This window comes from Ursus americanus, chromosome 2 (assembly GCF_024610735.1).
Source record: "Ursus americanus isolate L20-20 chromosome 2, mUrsAme1.1.p, whole genome shotgun sequence".
In the NCBI taxonomy this organism is placed as follows: Eukaryota; Metazoa; Chordata; class Mammalia; order Carnivora; family Ursidae; genus Ursus; species Ursus americanus.
The window spans coordinates 29,065,700-29,085,606 of NC_142128.1; the positions used below are offsets into that span (position 1 = coordinate 29,065,700).

General features: G+C 50.6%; 1 non-coding gene across 1 annotated transcript; it reads left to right on the forward strand.

Moving 5' to 3' along the window:
- Window positions 1-247: 247 nt before the first annotated feature.
- On the forward strand, window positions 248-320 carry TRNAK-CUU (transfer RNA lysine (anticodon CUU)). Its single transcript has one exon. It is a non-coding gene; the product is annotated as a tRNA-Lys (tRNA).
- The last annotated feature ends 19,587 nt before the right edge of the window (window positions 321-19,907 follow it).

A 19,907-nucleotide genomic window follows, 5' to 3' on the forward strand; every position in this document is an offset into this window, starting at 1 on the left:
TCAGGGGCTAGGGAGAGGGTAAATGGGAAGTTAGTGTGCAATGGGTACAGAGTTTCAGATTCACAAGATGAGAAGAGTCCTGGGGATGGATAGTGGTGATGGCTGCACAACAGTGTGAATGTACTTAATACCACTGCACTGTATACTTAAAAATAGCTAAGATGGGAAATTTTATGTTATGTGTATTTTGTATTTTAACTCAAATCAAATTTTAAAAAAATTTAATTAAGAAAAATGATATAGGAGCGCCTGGCTGGCTTAGTTGGTAGAGCGCATGACTCTTGATCATGGGGTTGTGGGTTCAAGCCCCACGTTGGGCATGGAGCCTACTTAAAAAAGAAGAGGATATATATGAAAACCAAAACCAAAAAGACTTCCAAGGCGGGCAGCTTGTAGGATGGGTCTGTGAAATCATGGACCTGGGCTCCTTCAGTCTCCCTGTGCTAGCTTCCATTCCAAAGGTCAACTCATGGTCCAAGGTGGCTGCCAGAGCTCCAGCCATTATGTTCCAGTCTGCAAGAAAGAGGAAGTACATCCTGACTCACCTTTTTAGAAGCCATCCCAGAAGTCCACCATAAAACTTCCACTTACATTTCATTGGCTAATATTTAGTCATGTGGTCATGCCTGGCTGCCAGGGAGTCTGGGAAAGGTAGTTGTGGGAGGTGGCCTTTAAAATGGCCTCAGGGTGGGTGGCTCAGTCGGTTCAGCCTCCGACTCTTGATCTCAGCTCAGGTCTTGATCTCAGGGTCATGGGTTCAAGCCCCACATTGGGCTCCACAGTGAGTGTGGAGCCTACTAACTAAATAAGTAAATAAAAATAAAAATGGCCGCAATCATCCCTGCCTCCTGCTGTTCACTCCCTTGTATAATTCTCTCCCCTTGAGTGTGGGCTAGACCTTGTAACTTCCTTCTAATCAATAGAATCTGGCCAAAGTGATGGGAGTTCACTTCCAAGATTAGGTTACAAAAAGATGGTGGCTTCTGTCTTGGATGCCCTCTCTTCCTCTGAGGAAATCCAGCTGACATGGGAGCTGTCCTGTGGGGAGGCCCACATGGCAAGGAACCAACATCTCTGGCCAACAGCTAGCGAGGACCGGAGGCCTTCAACCCGGCTGTCTCATGAGTGAGCTTGGACGGACATCCTCCTAGTCGGACCGTCAGATCACTACAGCCCTGGTGGACATCTTGACCGCAATTTCTTGAGATACCTGATCTAGAAAGCCCCCAAAACGGACCCATAGAAACAAAATGTTGATTGTTTTCAGCTGCTACATTTTGGGCTTATTTGTTACACGGCAGCAACCAACTCATCCAGTTCTCCCAACAGACACATTCCCTGGGTTCTATGAGTAAGAAGGAAGGGAAGAGGGAATTGGGAAGAACCAGTAGTCACTGCCACCTCTGGCTACCTCACAGGACTGTAGTGAGGATGAAATGAAGGAAGTCTATAAAGTGCCCACCTGCTGTTGGCCAGCGCCCAGGAAGTACCTAAGGAGACATGATTAGTGAGGGTCTATGTCCCAGGCTTCTCACCAAAGTCTTCCAGGAGATACAGCTGTGTTGTTTCTATCGTGTGATTTTCCCTGGGTCCCTCTCCCTCTCCCTCTCACAGCCTCCCACCAATTCCACAAAATCCAGCCAGTAGCATGACTACTCCTACAAAACCAAAGGTCCCCAAGCCAGCCAGTGGGCTCACAAAATGCTAAGATTTCAGAGGGGAAGGGGCGTAATCCAGTTTCTCCTTTTACAGCATGAACCCCTCTAGAGCGATATCCCAGCTTTCTGCTCTACCAAATTTCTGCACTGCTACTGCAGAGGCAGAACCCAGGATTTGGAACATTTATTGAGTTCCTGATTTAAAAAAAAACAAAATGGCACTAGTTCAACCCAATTTTCTCTCCCCAAGAGGAGCGGAGGTCAGGTTTATGGGACATGGGGTGGCTTCTGAGTGAATGAGCATCATAGTTCTTCCTGGTTTTCCTTTGGGCTTTTGGGGACCTTTCCTCTTGTCTGTCTAGAGAGACCTAAAGTCCTTACAGTTCCCTCAAGAGCCTAACCCCCAAGGGTGTAACTGGGAGAAAAATCTAGAGAGTGCCCTCCCTGGGTCCCACGGTAATGTGTGCACCTCACAAGGGCAAGAATTGAGTCCCCTCTTGAATTATAAGCCCCAATATGTAGGGATTTTTTTTTCACTGCGGAAGAAGGTGGACTCCCAAATTATTTCGCACAAAATGAAATCTCAATTTTTCACAATGGATTAACAACGACCAAAGCCTTTCAGTGAAAACAAATATTCTAGGGAGGGAGGGAGAGAGAAAGAGAGAAGGGACAAATCCCAAGACTTTTTTTCTTAATCTCCTTCAGTAATAATGGAAGACAAAATATGCCCCTATTCTTGCTCGTTATTTTTATTAGTGAACCAGGATATACGAGAACTTAATAAAATATTCACAGAAGGCTCAGCTGTATTATTAAAAATCTTCTTTACCAGTCCTTTGAATTTCATAAAAGCAATGATCTCTTTAAAATCACTAGGAGGGGAAAGACGGGTGCATATGTGGGGTACCGTCGTATTTAATGCCGTGTTAACATGCTTTCTTAAACTAAAAAAAAAAAAATGACTTTTGAGCATGACGTTGCAAAAGCTTACCAGGTTCTTGCCTGTTAAATGCAGAGGAGCTGTACCACCGCGAGCGCTGTAGGAGCAGAGACTTGTCACTAATGTCTCTGTGTGCACCTAATTGGAGAAGTCCAGTGTGCACCGGGGAGATTAAGCGTGGAGAGGCCAAGCATTCCGAGTTTAGAAAGTTGTCACAACAAAATGATGCATGGAGTGTTTTAACACCCTCTCTTCTTGGAAGGCAGAGCAGACTGGCAGAAAGCACTGTGTGTGAACGAGTGGGGGTGCATGTGTGTGTGCATGCACGCACACTCACGCACGCATGTGCATACAGGGGCTTCAGGTGGGAGAGGAGTGTTCAGGAGGAAACTAATGCTCTTGCTCTGATAAAGAGCAGGAGCATTTATTAAGCAGTTGGGAGCTGGATAGGTGTCTCACTTGAGTCCTCCTGATGAGTAATTAATTGCTCTTTGGCTTAGTGACAGAATTACAAACTGGTACTTGGGTGATTGTTTTTCTTTACACCGCGTTCTGCCATTATATTCTCTATTAGGAATTGGATATGCTCAAAAGACGTAGTGAGTTGGCTGTTGGCTAACAATGGGCCTCTTGTGTCATCCGTAGGCAACGTTACCTTGCGTTCCTCTGACCCTGGCATCAACACTTAGCAGGTGGCAACTTCCTAGCCCTCCCCTTTTCCGACCTCAGGGGGTGGCCTTGAAACCCCAGAGCTAAAGCTGCATGTACAAAAGTCATTGGTCAAAGTGTGTCCCTTGCGGGGGACCCCATGCATACCAGGATTCATTGGGGATGATCTCCCTCTCTCAGCCTGGTTTCCCTCACCCCACGCTCTGCACCTGCCCACCTCTCAATGTCGTGGGTGGTCATGCATTTGCAGTGAAGCATGAATATTGTTCTCTCTTATATTTCGTCATGGGAGTCCACCTCAACCGAAAGGTAGCAGGGATCTGCATGGATGGCTGTCTTGGGGCTGGACAGTGTATCTGGTGGGGAAAGAATATGATGGACTCACCTTGTTCGTGGGATGGGTCACAGCATTTGCTGCATGAAGCTGGAGGGCCCGAAGCAGTTTCTAAGGGAATCACTAGCTTGGGGACTGCAGGAGGAAGTGGGTAGCCACTGGATGTGGTTTCTAAAAGCAGTGGCACACAGCAAGGGAGTGATGGCAAGGGAGGCTGTGTGTCCATCCAGTCAGGGGCCCAAGGAGGGAGGTTAGTGAGGGGACATTTCAGGGACTCACCAATGCATCTGTACAGTCTCCTCCTTAAACATTTGGAAGAAAACTTGGGTTTTTTTCTGTCTATAGTTCAGCACTCTAAAAGATGTTTGTCCCAGGAGGATGTGCTGGTGTTTTACCAAAACTAGGACTTCTCACCTGAGGCTTGTAAAGTGCTAGACAGAATCATAACAGTGATAATAAAGACAGACATTTATGTGGCCGTGCTGTGAGCCAGGGATTGTTCTAAGTGCTTTGTGTGTGTTTAATAGCTGACTCCTGGCTTGGAACAGGCAGATGGAAGGGTCCAGAGGCTGGGCAGGGAGTAGCCAGCAGCCTCCTTGCTGGGATCTGCCAGCATTAGTTAGATGAATGAATTTCACTCCACCAACGTGCGTTTTTTAAATGTCACAATCCTTTTTAAAAAACTTTTTTTATTTCAGAAATGCTCCAACTTAATTGAAATAGAATTGACATAGAATGTTGTGGAAGCTGGAGGTAGACAATGTGTTGATTCGATACACTTACAGGTTGCAAAATGATTACCCGCATAGCTTCACTAATACCCGAATGGTGCCCCATTGTGTCACGTGTCACCTTTTGGTTTTTTATGTTGGGAGCATTTAAGATCTACTGTCTTAGCAACTTTTAAGTATGTAATACAGTGTTATTAATTATAATCACCATGCTGTACGTTAGATCCCTAGACCCTGTTCGTCTTATAATTGGAAACATAACCTTTGACATCTCCCCACTTCCCCACCCCCAGCCCCTAGTCTCCACCGTTCTACTCTGTTTCAATGAGTTCATTATCTTTAGAGTTACCTCTAAGTGATATCACGAAGTATTTGTCTCTCTCTGACTTACTTCAGTTAGCATCATGCCCTCAATGTTCATCCATATTGTTGCAAATAACAGGATTTCTTTTTCTCATGGCTGAGTGATATTCTGTCGTGCGGCTGTAGACCAAGGCTTCTTTAGCCGTTCATCTGTTGACAGACACTTCGGCTGTGTCCACATCTTGGCTCTTGTGAATAGCGCAGCAGTGAACACGTGAGTGCAAACGTGTCTTCAATATCCTGTTTCATTTCCCATGACTATATATCCAGAGATGAAATTGCTGGATCCTAGGGTACTTTTATTTTTAATTTTTAGGAACCCGCGTACTGTTTTCCAAGCTGGCTGCCCCAGTGTACATGCCCACCGACAGTGTGCGGGAGTTTCCTTTTCTCTGCATCCTTGCCAACGCTCGTTATCTCTTGTCTTCTGTGATGACAGCCGTCCGGACAGGTGTGAGGCGATATCTCACTGTGGTTTTGATCTGCATTTCCCTGACGATCAGTGATATAGAGCATCTTTTCATGTACTTGTTGGCCATTGGGACGTCTTCTGTGGAAAAATGTCTATTCAGTTCCTCTGCCCATTTTTATCTTTTATTATTTATTTATTTATTTATTTATTTATTTGAGAGAGAGCACAAGGAGGGGGAGGAGCAGAGGCAGAGGGAGAAGCAGACTCCCCGCTGAGCAAGGAGCCAGATGAGGGGCTCAATCCCAGGACCCTGAGATCATGACCTGAGCCGAAGGCAGGTGCTTAACTGGCTGAGCCACCCAGGTTCCCCTCTGCCCATTTTAAAACTCAGATTGTTTTTTACTGAGTCGTATGAGCTCTTTATATATTTTGGATATTAACCCCTTATCGGATGTATTGTCTGCAAATATCCTCTCCCATCCGTAGGTTGCCTTTCCATTTTCTTTATTGCTTCATCTGCTGTGCAGGGTTTTGGTCTGAGGCAGTCCCACTCAGGAATTTTTGCTGTTCTTGCTTCTGGTGTCATATCCCATAAATCATTGCCAAGACCAGTCTCAAAGGAGTGTTTTCCCTGTGTTTTCTTCTAGGAGCTTTATGGTGTCTGTTCTTATGTTTAAGCCTTTAATCCGTTTTGAGTTCATTTTTGTGAGTGGTGTGACATAAGGTTCCAGTTTCATTTTCTAGCTTGTGGATGTCTGGTTTTCTCAGCACCATTTATGGAAGAGACTTTCCTTTTCCCATTGACTATTCTTTCCAGTATTCATTGATTGTGTATGGGAGGGTTTATTTCTGGGCTCTCGAGTGTGTTCCATTGATCTACGTGTCTCTTTTTTTGCCCACATTATACCGTTTTGATTCCTATAACTTTGCAGTGTAGTTTGAAATCAGGAAGCATGATGCTTCCACCTTTATTCTTTCTCAGGATTCCTTGGCTCTTTGCGGTCTGTTGTGGTTCCATACAAATTTTTATGCCTGTTTATTCTATTTCTGTAAAAAAAAAAAATTGCCATTGAGGTTGTGATAGAATCTTTTGATGGCTTTGGGTAACGTGGACGAAACGTCAATCCTTTATTCCTCTCAGTCAAGTGGAATGTGTTTCAAGCACCATCTGTTCAGCACTGGGGCTCCTGCCCTCACTCCTTATATTTGGGACGAAGTCTCAGGACCATATGGAGTCAGAACAGGCATGGAAGGGCCTTCTCATTTTAAATCCACACTGAGACTGCTCTGTGCTCCAACTCTAAGTACCAGGAGCCTCCAAGGTGGCAGCTCTATAGCTCCTGGCACAAGTGTGGGGACCAGAAAGAGTGTTTCTAGTATTGAGGGCCCTCACTCTATCCCACCCCTTTTTCCTCTCAGGGTTCTCTACCAAGCCCCAGTCCCCTCCTCAGGCTTGGGGGACTGTTCCCATCCCTCTCTTCAGCCTGTCCCTTTCTACCCCCCCGACCCCCCAGACATCCCTTCCCTCTGCTGTCTAGGACCAGCCTTGAGTCCTTCTTCTTGCTTCTTACCTTCCTGGGTATGCCTGGGGACTGAAATGCTCAAAGTGGCCTTGTCCCACTGTAATTGTGCCTTATCTCCTGTTAAGCAAGGACCAAACTTTGTCTAGACCAGTGCCAGCTACAGGGTCAGAACAGTAACCTTGGGAGAGTTGCCCAACCACACCAAACCTCAGTTTCTATTTCAATACTGAGGTTCAAGGTGCTTTCACACCGTGCATCTGTTCTCTTCTGCAGTGCAGGCATAGATGTGGCTTCAGGAATAGCTGGATCCGGGTACTCAAATGTGGCATCAGGAATCCTATCTATTGGGGTGCCTTGGCTGGCTCAGTTGGTAGAGCATGCAATCCTTGATGTCAGGGTTGTGAGTTCAAGTTCCGTGTTGGGCATGGAGACTATAAGAAAGAGAGAGAAATCAATCAATCAATCAATCAATCAATCAATCCTGTTTATTGACTCTAGTTTTCTCTGAGGTGGTTTCATACAAATGCAGGTTCCATCCTCATAGTGGCAAGATGGCTGCCACCTTCTCAGCTGCCCAAGGGTAAGTTCCAACAGAAGCCCGGTTTGAGTCTCCTTGGTGCTGATTGGGTCCTCTCCAGTTCTGAGCCAAGTCCTGTGTCAAGTGGGATGTACTGCTTTGATTGGCCCAGCCACTCTGAGCTAGGAGTGGTGTTCTCTCCTGAAACTTCATGAGCTGAGAGTGGGGAGGGGGCAAGTTGTCCAAGGAATATTTAGCCCAGTTGCCACAAAGAGGAGAAAAGGAGGCCAGGCGGGTATAACACCAGCCACCGTTGCACCATCCCTCATTGTCCACTCCCACCCTGGCCACTGGCCCACCTTGACCTAATGTTCCTCCTTCCTCCTGCCCCGGTTCACCTACCACAGCACAGCCCAAGGCCGGGGACAGTGCCCAGCCCCTGACCCACCATCCAGGCATGGTGCAGGTGGATCCCCTGCTGGGTGTGTGGGGGAGGGCTCTACGGGGTTGAATAGTGTCCCCCCAAATTCAAGTCGACCTGGAACCTGTGAATATGACCCAGAAAGAGGGCCTTTGCAGGTGTAGTCTGGTTCTGATGAGGTCATGCTGGATTAGGATGGGCCCCAAGTCCAAGGACTGGTGTCTCTATGCGAAGAGGAAAATTTGGACACAGACACTCCCAGGGAAAAACGCTAACTGATGACAGGCAGAGATCGCATCAGGACTGCCGTAAGCCAAGGCCGACCAAGGGCTCCTGCAAGTACCAGGAGCTGGACAGAGCGGGCGGAATCCTTCCCTCCAGAGTTGGGAAAGAACAAGCCACCACTCCATCAGTGACACTGTGTTACAGTGGCCCTAGGAATCCAGGGCAGGGCTATTCCTGAGCAACGTCGTTCTCGTCCCACCCGCAAAGACTGCAAGTGGGAAACTGGCCCCTTTCCAGGAGAAGAAATTCTCAGCTGATGAAAGACTTTAGCGGAAAAGGCCACAGTATGTTTGCAGCTGTGGCCATTTCAAAGGGAAGGCAGTATCTCGACTCCCTCGGGACAGAGGTGGCCAGCGTCATCCTCACTGTCCCTCCCCTCGCCCCCCACCCCCGGCCGTCAGCCCTGTCCAGCTTGTCCAAGTTCACAGCTGTGTCAGCATGGCACAGGTGGCTTCCTCATTCTGTGCCCCCACCCCTGCCTTGGACTTGACTTGGAGGGGGTTTTTGTGGAGAAAGCTGACTCCTGGATCCTCTCTGCACCTGCTGGATCAGAGTCTCCTACAGATGGGAGTAACGTCTCCCTTGCTTGGCCTGTGTGTATGACCCCACCTGAGCCTCATGAGTGCCATTGCCAAGCAGTTAGCAAGCAGCGAGGACCCAGGAAGCTCATTGCTTGCATTTGAATTCTAAATCAGCTGCCTGCCTATCGTGTGACCTTGGGCAAGTCACTGCTCTGTGCCTTATTTCCTTATCTAAGAGATGGGGGAGGGGCCGCGTGGGTTATATAGCCCAGGTGTTGGCATTACTGTCGAGAGGTTGTAAGTGGCGAGGTGCTGACCTCAGTTTCTAGAGTCAGATGGAACTAGAAGCAAATGGCTGTGACTCTGGGGCACTTGACCCTGCACTCAAGCCTCCTGTCTGAAATGGGGATAAGGCAGCACTTCTTCCTAGGGCTCTAGGCGAAGCACCCATCAAATGTTGCCCTGATGGACACAGATGCTCAGAACAAGCCCGTGAATAATTTGAATTGTGGGCAAAACTCCTACAATTTTTTTTTCTTCTGGTCCTTTGGGGACCCTGTTGCACATGGTTTGAAGCATCCTTCGCTTGTATGAGGACCGATGCTGGGGGCAGTTAAGAGGGCTGAGCAGAGAACATTCCTGCCAAAGATTCAGTGAACTGTTCATGTGGGCGAGGGATCAGGGGTCGCTCGGGAGACCTGGGTCCTGGCTCAACTCTATCTGATCTCGAACATCCCTGACTTCTCAGGCTTTGGTTCCCCACCTGTAAAACGGACAGATGATTGCGATCCACGCCTGGACCACATCTGGGCTGGAGAGGATTTCACCAGTCTTTCCAGGGTGACTCGAGATACTCATCGTCATTGTTCATTCAGTCAGGGCCGGCTTCACGAGTGTGCCACCTGGGTCCCCCCTCGGAAGGGCCCTGAGCTTGGCTGAATGCTCTGCTCTCGCCATCTTGATGAAATCCCTGTTACTTTTGTAAAAAGACACCCTGAATTTTCATTTGCACTGGGCCCCACGAATTTCAGAGCCAATCCTGCCTTTGACAAATATCTACTGATCATTGAAGGTATGTGAGGCTGCCAAACTCTTACGGCAGGTCCCAGGGATATACTGGTGAACATGGTTTCTGTCCTCATGAAGTTGACAGTGTAGGAGGCTGTAGTGGGTTCCACAGTGGCCCACGACATATGCTCCCATCCCAAACCCAGGCAGCTGTGAATGTGACCTTATTTGGAAATAGAATCTTTTGCAGGTGTCATTAATTTAAGAAATCTAGATGAGGTCATTCGGGATTTAGGATGGGCCCTAAGTCCAATGACTTGTGCTCTTAGAACCGCACAGAACATCTGAGGCAGACACAGACACAGAGGAGGAACACAGAGGGAAGGAGACAGAGGCAGAGCTTGGAGCGATGGGTCCACATGCTCATGAATTGCCGGTAACCATCAAAAGCTGGGAGAGAGTCGTGGGATGGATTCTCCCCAACTCCCCCCCCCTTGGAGAACCAGCCCTGCCGACACCTTCATCTTGGACCTTTGGCCTCCAGAACTGTGAGAGATAACTTTCCACTGTTGGAGGCCACCTAGATGGGGTCATTTGATACAGCAGCCCCAGGAAACTGTTACAAGAGTAGACAGACATGGATCAAATCATTACACACAAAAACGTGAAGTAGCAAGTGTGACAAGGGACATGTAAGGTGCCTGTGGGGGAAGGGTTCTCTGGGACTTGAAGTCCAAGAAGGAGGTCACTAATGGGTCAGGAAGAGCATTCCAGGCTGAGCAAACAGCATGGGAAAAGGTCCTGGGGTGGGAGTTCACTCTGTAAAATCGAGAGGAGACACACCTGGCAGCTTGCAGGCTGGTGTGTTTTCTTGGCCACAGAGAGCTTTACAAAGACACCCAATTGGAAGGCTGTCACTGCTTGTGGCAATGGCAGCAACTCGGCGCCTGGGGTTTCAACCCCACCCGTTCCCCACGTTGATGCTACCAGCCTGACTCCTGAAGGCGCTCTGTTTACCAGGCTCTGACCTGGTGGAGCTTCTGTCTGATTGCCCGGGGCCGGAAGTGCCTGGGTGTTTGCTGGTCCTAACCAACAAAGGAGAGGGTTTTCTGCTGCCTTTCATTACCCAATGAGAGAGCTTCCATGTGGCCTGGCTCAAGGCGTGGCTGTGGGAAGGACCCCCAACCTGCTGCTTCCAAGAGCAGAACTTTGCAGGAGCCAGCCTGCAGGCAGTCCTGTACTGCTGGCTGCCGGGGAGGGCACAGATGGGGCCAGAGTGCCTTTGGATTGTTCAGGAGGCCAGCTGCGTGTCCTGGGACACCCCATCTCTGCGCCGTTCTTCCTGGCAATAAATCCAGAGAAAATACTCTCATCGGCCCCTCCTCCGCAAGCTGGCTGCAGAGCTGTCACCTGGGTCAAGTCGCTGTGGGGACCAAATGAGAGGCTTGCTCTTTCGTTCATCAACTACATTTTGAGCAGCTATTAGGTGCTAGGCAAACAAGACAGACATCCATGCTCTCCTGGAACGAACATTCCAGATCAAGGGTCTGCAGACGATGGCTCATGGGCCAGATCTGGCCAGGCATCTGGTTTTGCACGGACCATCAACAAAGAATGGTTTTTGCATTTTTAAATGGTTGAAAATAGGCAAAAGAAGAATCACATTTCATGACATGTGCCAATGATATGGAATTCGGCTTTCAATGTCTGTAAATAAAGTTTTATTGGCACACAGCCACGCCCATTCATTCTTACATCGTCTCTGGCTGCTTGGGGCTGTAACGGCACAGCTGAGTAGTTGCGACAGACCACAGACCGTATAGGATTTGGGAAACTGAAAATGGTTACGACCAGGCCCTTTACACAGACGTTTGTAGGCCCTTCTTCTAGATTCTGTGTGGCCTCTGGACCCCAGTATCAGCTTCACCTGGATGCTTGTTAGAAATCTGGACCCCTTGAACCAGAACCTACATTTTAACAAGATTCCCCAGGGGTCTTGTATGCCCTTAAAATCGTGAGGTGTAGTATCTGCCAAGGTATCTGTGATTCTCTAATTCCCTGAACCTGTGGATAGGTTACTGCACCTGGTCAACGGGGTGTTGCCAGGTGGCTGGTGTGATTAAGGATCTTGAGAGAAGGATACGCACCTGGATTATCCCGTGGGCCCAGGTCATCACGGGGGTCCTTCTATGAGGAGGCAGGAGGGTGGGAGGAGAGGAAGGAGAGGCGAACCTAGAACCAGAGGCTGGAAGAATGAGTTTTGAAAATGAAGCAAGGCGCTCATTGCCGCCAAGCCACGCAGGAGCTTCTAGAAGCTAGAAAGGGCACGGAAAGAGATTCTCCCTTGGAGCCCCTGGGAGGAGAGCAGCCGCACCCGCACCTCGGTTGGAGACTTCTGACCTTCAGAACTGTAAGAGAATATGTTTGTCTTAGGTTAAGTCACTAAGTTTGTGGTAGCTGTTACAACGGCAGGAGGACGCTAATACTGCCGCCATGACATGACCGCTGTGATCATTGTGGGTGCTCCTAGAGTGTGGACCCTGCTATCCTCCTCTTCCCCCTCCCCCCGCACCACTGAGTTGTTTCTGGTGTTGCTTCGCCTCAGTTTCCTGCTCTGTAGAATGCAGAGGGTCATCTCTCCTATAATTTTTCCCTCCTCGGGGCAGTTTGGGGCTTAGACGAGATACTGTACGCAAAGTAGCTCCAAATGGTTGATGACCCTCTCTGAATAGAGGTAGTGGCCAGGGGCTGGCTCTGGGGCACCATGGGCAAGATGTTAAAGCTCTCTGTACTTGAGGTTCCCCACCTACACGCTGGGGGGCTGGGTCATTGTGGCATCTGCCTCCCAAGGCCGTGGTGCAGCTGAACCGAGAGCCTGATCGTGATCCTGGGCCCCCAGCCGAGTAAGGAGAACGCAGCTGTGTTGGTGACCGAGTTGGGGAGTGCAGACCCAGATCTCTACAGTGGGTGCCCCCCAACTACCCTGAGGCGTCCTGATTAAGGCTCTGAATGGCAACCACAGCCTGGCTGCCAGGGGAGTAGATACTTGCGTCCCCTCTGTTGTCCTTGCTTTTCCTCTGAGCGAGCCCCTCGCCCTCTGCTGTGGTTGCTGCAGACTCACTGTGAGGCTGTTCTCTCGGGGCTGGGGGTTCAGGCGGGCTCCCCGAGGAGGGGGAGGGGGCTGCTGAGCCAGGCAGGGGCCCAGGGCTCCACAATCCACAGCCTCCTCTGGGCCTTGTGAGGAGTCAGCACGTAGCTGATCAGGCTGGTGTTGGCTGGCTTCACTGTTCTGGGTCCTGGGTTTGGTTCCCTCGGAGCGTTGGATCCATTGGGTTGGAACTGTCTATCTCTGGAGGGGTTCCTTAAAGGCAAGAACCTGTTAGATTGAGTACGTGAGCACCCCCACCCAGCACAGGACCTGCACGCAGGAAGTATGTCTGGACCAGTGAAGGAGTGACCTGTGGGACTGAGAGGCCCCTTTGCAAACAGAAGGGGGTTGTTGGTCGTGGAGCCTTGGCCAGCCCCCAGGGCAATGCTGGTGGACCAGGCCTTCCTCCTCCCCGAATCTACCCAGCCCCGAGGGGTGGAGGCAGCATTTCCTGAGTGCCTACTGCGTGCTGCTGCAATGGCCAGGCCTCTGGACTCCCCAGGAGGGGCATCCTCATTTCCCCGAGGCAGAGATTGGGGGCGGGGGGCTGGGGCCTGAGCGGGGTGGAGGGTACACACCCGGCTGAGCCCTTGGAGGTGTTCCATAGGCAATGAGGCCCATTGAAGGCTTTGTGTCTTTACTCTTTTTAAAATTTGTTTTGTTTTACTGCTTTCCCCCAACATTTTGTAATGACAGTTGTCAGACCTGTAGCATTGATTCGTTTAACACTTTGCTACACTCCATTTCTCTCCTATCCATTCTTCTATCATGCATCTATTATCCTGTTTTGGTGCATTTTGGTACATTGTTTGGACTTCTGATTTGGGAAATTTCTAGCGAACGCCGAACAGGGAGAATGATGCAGTGAGCTCCGCCGAGCCCAGCCTCCACATCGTCAACAGTTTACTTTTTTCCTTTTTTCTGTCTTCCCTGTCCTCGTTTTTTTTTTTTTCTGGAGGATTTTAAGCAAATCCCAGACACTGTATTCTTTCACCTGTAAATTCCTCATGAAAAGTTTCAGTGTCACATCCTCTTTGGTTATCTCCAGGTAACCGGGCTCCTGGGCCTAGCGCGGGCTGGACAGATTGGCTTAGCCTCAGCGTGGAAGTTAAGTTGGTTAAGTGTCTGATTCTTTATTTTGGCTCAGGTCATGATCTCAGGGTCCTGGGATCAAGCCCCGTGTCGGGCTCCGTGCTCAGTGGGGAGTCTGCTTGAGATTCTCTCTCCCTCTCTCTCTGCCCTGTCTCCAGCTCTTTCTCAAATGAATAAATAAATCTTAAAACAAATAAAACAAAAAAAACCCTAGCCATTTGAAAGTGAACAACCTAGTGGCATTTTGGGTGTTCATGATGCTGTGTACCCAAGACATTTCCATCACCCCCCAGAAAACCCTGTACCCACTAAGCAGTCCCTTCTCATTCCCTTCTATCCCCTAGCACGCAGCAACCCCTCCCCTGCCTTCTGTGTCTATGGATTTCCTTATTCTGGGTATTTCGTATAAATGGAATCATGCACCATGGGTCTTCACGTGTCTGGCTGCTTTCACTTCTTGTCTCGATTTCACGGTTCATCCGTGTTGTGCTGTGTGTCAGGATCCAACACCCAGGAGGCATCCTTTTATTCGTCTCCTTGTACAAATGTTCTTTGTGTTCTTCCGGGGAAACTCCTAGAAGACGGGTTGCTGGGGCGTAGCTGGGAATGCCTCGCCTGCCCTCCTGAACGTATCACTTGACACTTGAAGGGTCATTTCCCAACATGGAGGCCAATACTTGTTGTTAGCAAACGTTCGATTTGGCCCAAACGTCGAGTAACAAATCGTATCTCATCATTTGAGTTTGCCTTTTCCTGACTACCAGCATGGTGGGGCATCTTTAGAAAGTTTTACTCTGGTGGAGTGGAAGTCCTTGTGCTGGCAGCAGAGTCATTAAGGGAGGGGAGGTAATCTGGCAATCGGGAACCTTCTGCCCAAATCTCAGCTCTCACCAGAGGGCAATTGCTAGGGTAACCCAAGGTCCTGCTTTGCCCAGGACTGTCCTGGTTTTAGCACTAAAATTCCCATGGCCCAGGAAGTCTTAGTCCCAGTGAAATGAGTATGGTCATTCACCCTAGAAACTTCCTGTTGCCCCTGAACTTGGACCTTGGGGCTAAGAGCAGGACAGATAGTGACAGTGGGTGGGAACCAGGGAGCTCCCTTTTTGCAGGACGAGGGGGAGATGGTGCTGGCGGAGGTGGGTGCCGCCCATGCTGGAACCCTCTTGGAGAGGTTCTGTACCCAGTACCCAGGGCCGGTGCATCCTATGCCTGTGCTGATCCGCCTGGTTAGGGCCTGGCAGCTGAGATAGATGCGTGGGAACAGGGGCTCCCACCCACTCACTCCCTCCTGCAGCCACCCCGCTCATGGAGCTTTTGGGAGACAGGCAACCTGGCTTCTTGAATGCAACCTGCCTGGTACATTCCCCGCCTCTCCACCTGTGCCTTAAATACCCATCCCCCAGGGTCTCCTTCCACTAACAAAGTTGGCGTCACTCAGGGGGACAGCTGCCAGCTGTTAGGGAGTCAGAGAACTGGAGATGAGCCAGACTCCTATTGGAGGGTCTCTTAGGTGATGTCCCCAGTGGAGAAGTAGAGTGAGGTGGGGTGAACGGGAGGGGCTTGCTGCTCTGACCTGTCCTTCCGTCCATCCTTCTGTCTAGGACACATTATGTTCCCAGCTCCACTGCCCCATCTGAGACAGGCTCCTGGAGATAAGGCAGGAGCATGGGGCCATGTCTGTACATCTGGGTGAGGGGGGAAAGGTGACCTGTGTGCCCCCAAACACAAAACCCCCAAACCAGCAGGCCTGGGGGAGGGGCAGGCGGTAAGCTGGAAGCAAGCTGGGAGGTGGAGGATCTGGGGAGCGGGCTGCTCTCTCAGTTTCCACATCCTCATCTCTGCAGTGTGGGCGGCTTTAGGACAAGGACGTGTCCCACCCTTCACCACCCTTTCCCTCCTGCTCGTCCAGGGCGGCGCACATTGTATGCGCTGGCAGTTGATTCCTGGGCAGATGGGTAGAAGAATGAATGGAACTAACTCACTGTGTGACCTTGGGCAAGTCACCTCTCTCTGGGTCTCACTTTCCTCCTCTGTAGGATGAATCAGGGAATCCTCAAGTCTACTGTTCTGAGCTGACCCCTCGCAGCCCAGCTCAGTTTTGGTCTTGGGCCACGGGAGGCCCTCAAGTGGTTTGTGACCATAGTCCTGCCTGTTAGGGGAAGTGGGGCAGTTCCTGCCGGTGACCCTGGGAGGGGCCACCGGTGGAGGGCCCCCTGCGCCAGCCCTGAGCTCCAGATAAAGGCCTTCACTGGGGTGGGGGACCTTGTGAATGGTGTCAGGGCCCCATTTGAAAACCCTTGGTCTATTCCCCGGGATGGCTGGCATCATCCAAAATCCTGACGTGGCCCGACCCTAGCCCTCATGAACTTCCGGCACTTCCTGCGGTTGTCTCTTGCCTCAGTGTCTCTGCAGGGCTGCTCTCCCTCCCATCCGGACCGCCCCCCCCCCCCCGGTTGCTTCTCTCATTGTGTGCAGTTCCCAGTCAGGTCTCTGTCCAGGTGTTGGCTTCTCAGAGCCCTTTCCCGACCCCCACCCACCAGAGTAGACCTGCCATGGCTCCCCAGCCAAGCACCTGCTGTTTTCCTCAGATTGTACATATCCAGGAGCCGGTCCTGAATGGCTCCTCTAGAAGAGAAGATGCTCCTAGTGCTCTCAGCACCTAGGAAGATACTAGGTTTCTGGAGCTCTGTGCCAGGAACCGGGGCGGGGTGGGGGGTTATATACATTTTCTCTTCTCTCGCACCATTACATATTCATTTTCTTGGGAGCAGGGTTGGGTCTGCCTTGTTTCCTACTCGACCCTTCTGCCTGACACAGAATAGATGCTCAGTAAATATTTGTTGAATGCGGGCACCTGGGTGGCTCAGTTGGTTAAGCGTCTGCCTTCGGCCCGGGGCGTGATCCCAGGGTACTGGGATCGAGCCCTGCATGGGGTTCCCTGCTCTGCTGGGAGCCTGCTTCTTCCTCTCCCACTCCCCCTGCTTGTGTTCCCTCTCTCGCTAGCTGTCTCTCTCTTTCTGTCAAATAAATAAACAAATAAATAATCTTTAAAAAAAAAAAAAAAGCTGCCTTCAGCTCAGGTCATGATCCCAGGGTCCTGGGATAGAGCCCTGCATGGGGCTTTTTGCTCAGAGGGAAGCCTGCTTCTCCCTCTCCCTCTGCCCGCCCCCCCGCTTGTGCTCTATCTCTGACAAATAAATAAAATCGTTTTTTTAAAAGGGGGGATATTTGTTGAATGAGTACGTGATTGAGGAGATGCTACTGGGCTTTGCCCCCTTGCCCCTCCCTGCATGCTGTTCTAACTTACTGGGGGCTTTTTTTTTTTTTTTTTTTTTTTTGGTAGCAGGCACTGTGCTAAGCCTCCTACATAGAGATCCCACGAGGGAGGTACCCCTAGTTCCCACACTCCACAGGTGTGGCAGCTGAGGCTCAGAGAGGTGAGGGGATAGGCCCCAGGTCACACAGCACTGAGTGGGGAAGCCAGGATCTGATGGAAGTTGCTCCAGCCTGAGGCCCGTGCTCTGAATCTCCACCCAGCCGTCCTGAGGTGGGGCCCCATCCTGGCGCCTGCTCTCTCCCCTGCCCTCCACACAAGGATGAGCTAGAGAATTCCGAGGGGCCCCAGATTCCCCACCTGGACAGTGGCCTGGCTCAGGGTAGATCTGCCTCCTGGGCTCCGGGTTATGTTCCACTGCTCCTCACTGCCTCCCAAATTAGTTCCACGTTCGGCCCAGGGCCTGTGGTTTCCACTTGTTTTCTGTAACTGGAGCTTCCCCAGTGCTTGGCACCGAGATCCAGGACTTGGTGTCGGCTCCGGTTCCCGATTTCCTTGGATGCTGAAATGATGTCAAATGATTTTGTTGGCGGAGAAAAATCCAGCCAGGGGTCAGTGGGCAGGTCCCTGCCCCTCCCCAGACTCAGGTAGGAAAAGGGCATAAAGAATTGCCCGTGCCTGCTTTTCTCATTCTATCCTGGCAACAAATGATGCCACGAGAGCTCAGAGAGGTTGGGCAATATGTCCAGTGTCACACAGTAAATGAATTGCCGTGCGGAATGTGCACCGAGGACCCGAGCTCTTCCTCCCACAGGCCAGACAGAACCTGACCCTGGGAATCCAGAGTGTTGAAAACCCGGGCCTTGCCTGCAAACAGCTCAAAAGTCAAGCAGAAAAAGACCAGATTGAGCGTAAACAGTGATCAAAGCGGTGCCCGCCAACATGAGACAATATGTATTTTTAGACAGAAAGTGAGTCAGTCCTTGATGATTCACAGGCTTGGCTGGGCTTGCAGGGCAGCCCCAGGCCACCAAGGGCAGGGCAGAAGATCAGCCACACCAGGCCACAGGCAGGCTGAGAAGGAGGTGAGGACCATGCTGGGCGGGGCCCCTCCTGATCCCCCATTGTTCGTCAAGGCTTGGATACTTACTGACTTGCCTGGAAGATGTGTTTTTGAATCAGTGCTGGAAAAGAGCTCCCATTAGCAGAACTAAAAAATGATGTTAGTAGCAGCTTCCTCTCACTTTATAACCATCTCTGCTGGGCTGGACACCGGGCTAAGGTGCTGGAGAGGTGGCGGAGAACAGCTCTGACCAAGCCCTAACCTCCTGTACCTTCTGAAACAGGTGTCAGCGTGCTTTCCCCAGAAAGAGCTAGATAGTAAATATTTCAAGCTCTTTGAGCCATGTGGTCTCCATACTAATGACTCAACTCTGCTGTTGAAACAGAAAAGCAGTCCCAGGCATCATGTAAATGAATGGACATGACTGTGTTCCAATAAAACTTTACTTATAAAAACAGGAAGCGGGCCACATTTGTCCTGGGGGCTATAGCTTGCTGACCCCTGTTCTCAAAAATGCCATCGCTCCCCACATGCACACGCCCTCGCCCAACTCCTCTCATTTGCCCTTTGCCATGTGGCTAACAGACACTCTCCCCAACCATGACCTTTCTGAAACCGTCTCCTGCCAGGGGGCCTGCTAATTCTGCAGGTAAAAACTGCTCCAAGGCTCTATTTGCAATGAAGGAGTGTTCTTGTTTGGCCTCATGAGCCCCCTGCACACAGGGATGTATAGACCGTATTGGTCTGAGGCAGCAGCCCCCACATATCACTCTGTCCAGCCTCATGCTTAGGACCTAGTAGGGGATGGGCAAGCATTTGCAGAATGGATGGCCCCAAGGCCATGCCCAGACCTATTTTGGACGCTTTAGTTAGAAACTGGCAAAATTAAAAGGGGGGTTGTGATAGACTCATGGCCCCTCTGGTCATCTTCTCTCTCCCCCAGGGGGTCTCAGTACCCCCAGTGTCTCTTCCCCATCCTGTGTTCATGCCATCAGAGTCCAGCAGGAGTGCTGAGAGCCAGCGGGAAGCGTCCTGACCCAGAATCCCAGCACTGCATGTTGTGGGCACATGGCACTGGGCCTCGGCTTCCTCATCTGTGAAATGGACGGGGTGAAGGCCTGCACTCTCCCTGAGCTCGCTCAGAGGTGCACGTGAATCACCATGTCATTTGGCCTCTAAGATGCAAGGTGAACTGTCCCAGGTGTCCCTCTCAGCCCTTCAGAGAGGTGAAGTTAGTTTGTATAGACCAGGGACTTGGGGCATTGAGGGGCTGGCCTGAGGTCACAGCCAGCCAGTGGAGCGCAGGGTTTGGACCTGGCCTCTTTGGGCCCTTTTAACACTTGGCCACCCTCAGCCACCCTCTGTGAGTCAGCGATATGTGACTGGCCACCCATGTGGCTCCCTTTGCTGGCACCTGCTCCTCCACCAACCAGCAGCTGCCCCCCAACCCTCATCGCCACCTGTTCAATGGCCAGGCCGGGGAACAAAGATCTACGCCACCTTGTAGGTGTTTCCAGATAGAGACAGCAGCGTGGTTGAGCAGTCAAGCAGAACCCCACCCCCTAAAGTTCCAGATGCCTGGGCTCTGGGGGATGGGCTGCAGATTTGGCATCGGCAGAGCTGGGTTTGAATCCCATGTCTGAGGACAGCTAGCCCTGTGACCTTAGAAAGGGAATGAATTCTTCCAAGCCCGTTTTCTCATTTGCATAATAGGAATGGTCAATCATACACAGTTGGTTCTTGTTATTCACGGTATTTATATTCTATTCATTTACTGCAAATGCTGGATTAGCAAATCCTGAGCCATTGCTCTTAGGGGTTACACAGGCTTAGGTTCCTCTGAGCCTCTGGTTACATTTTTGTGGACTGATCAATACATAGTGTGGTTTCATGTGTGTTTCTGTTAAAAGACACCTTATTCACCTTAGTTAATATACATTGTTGA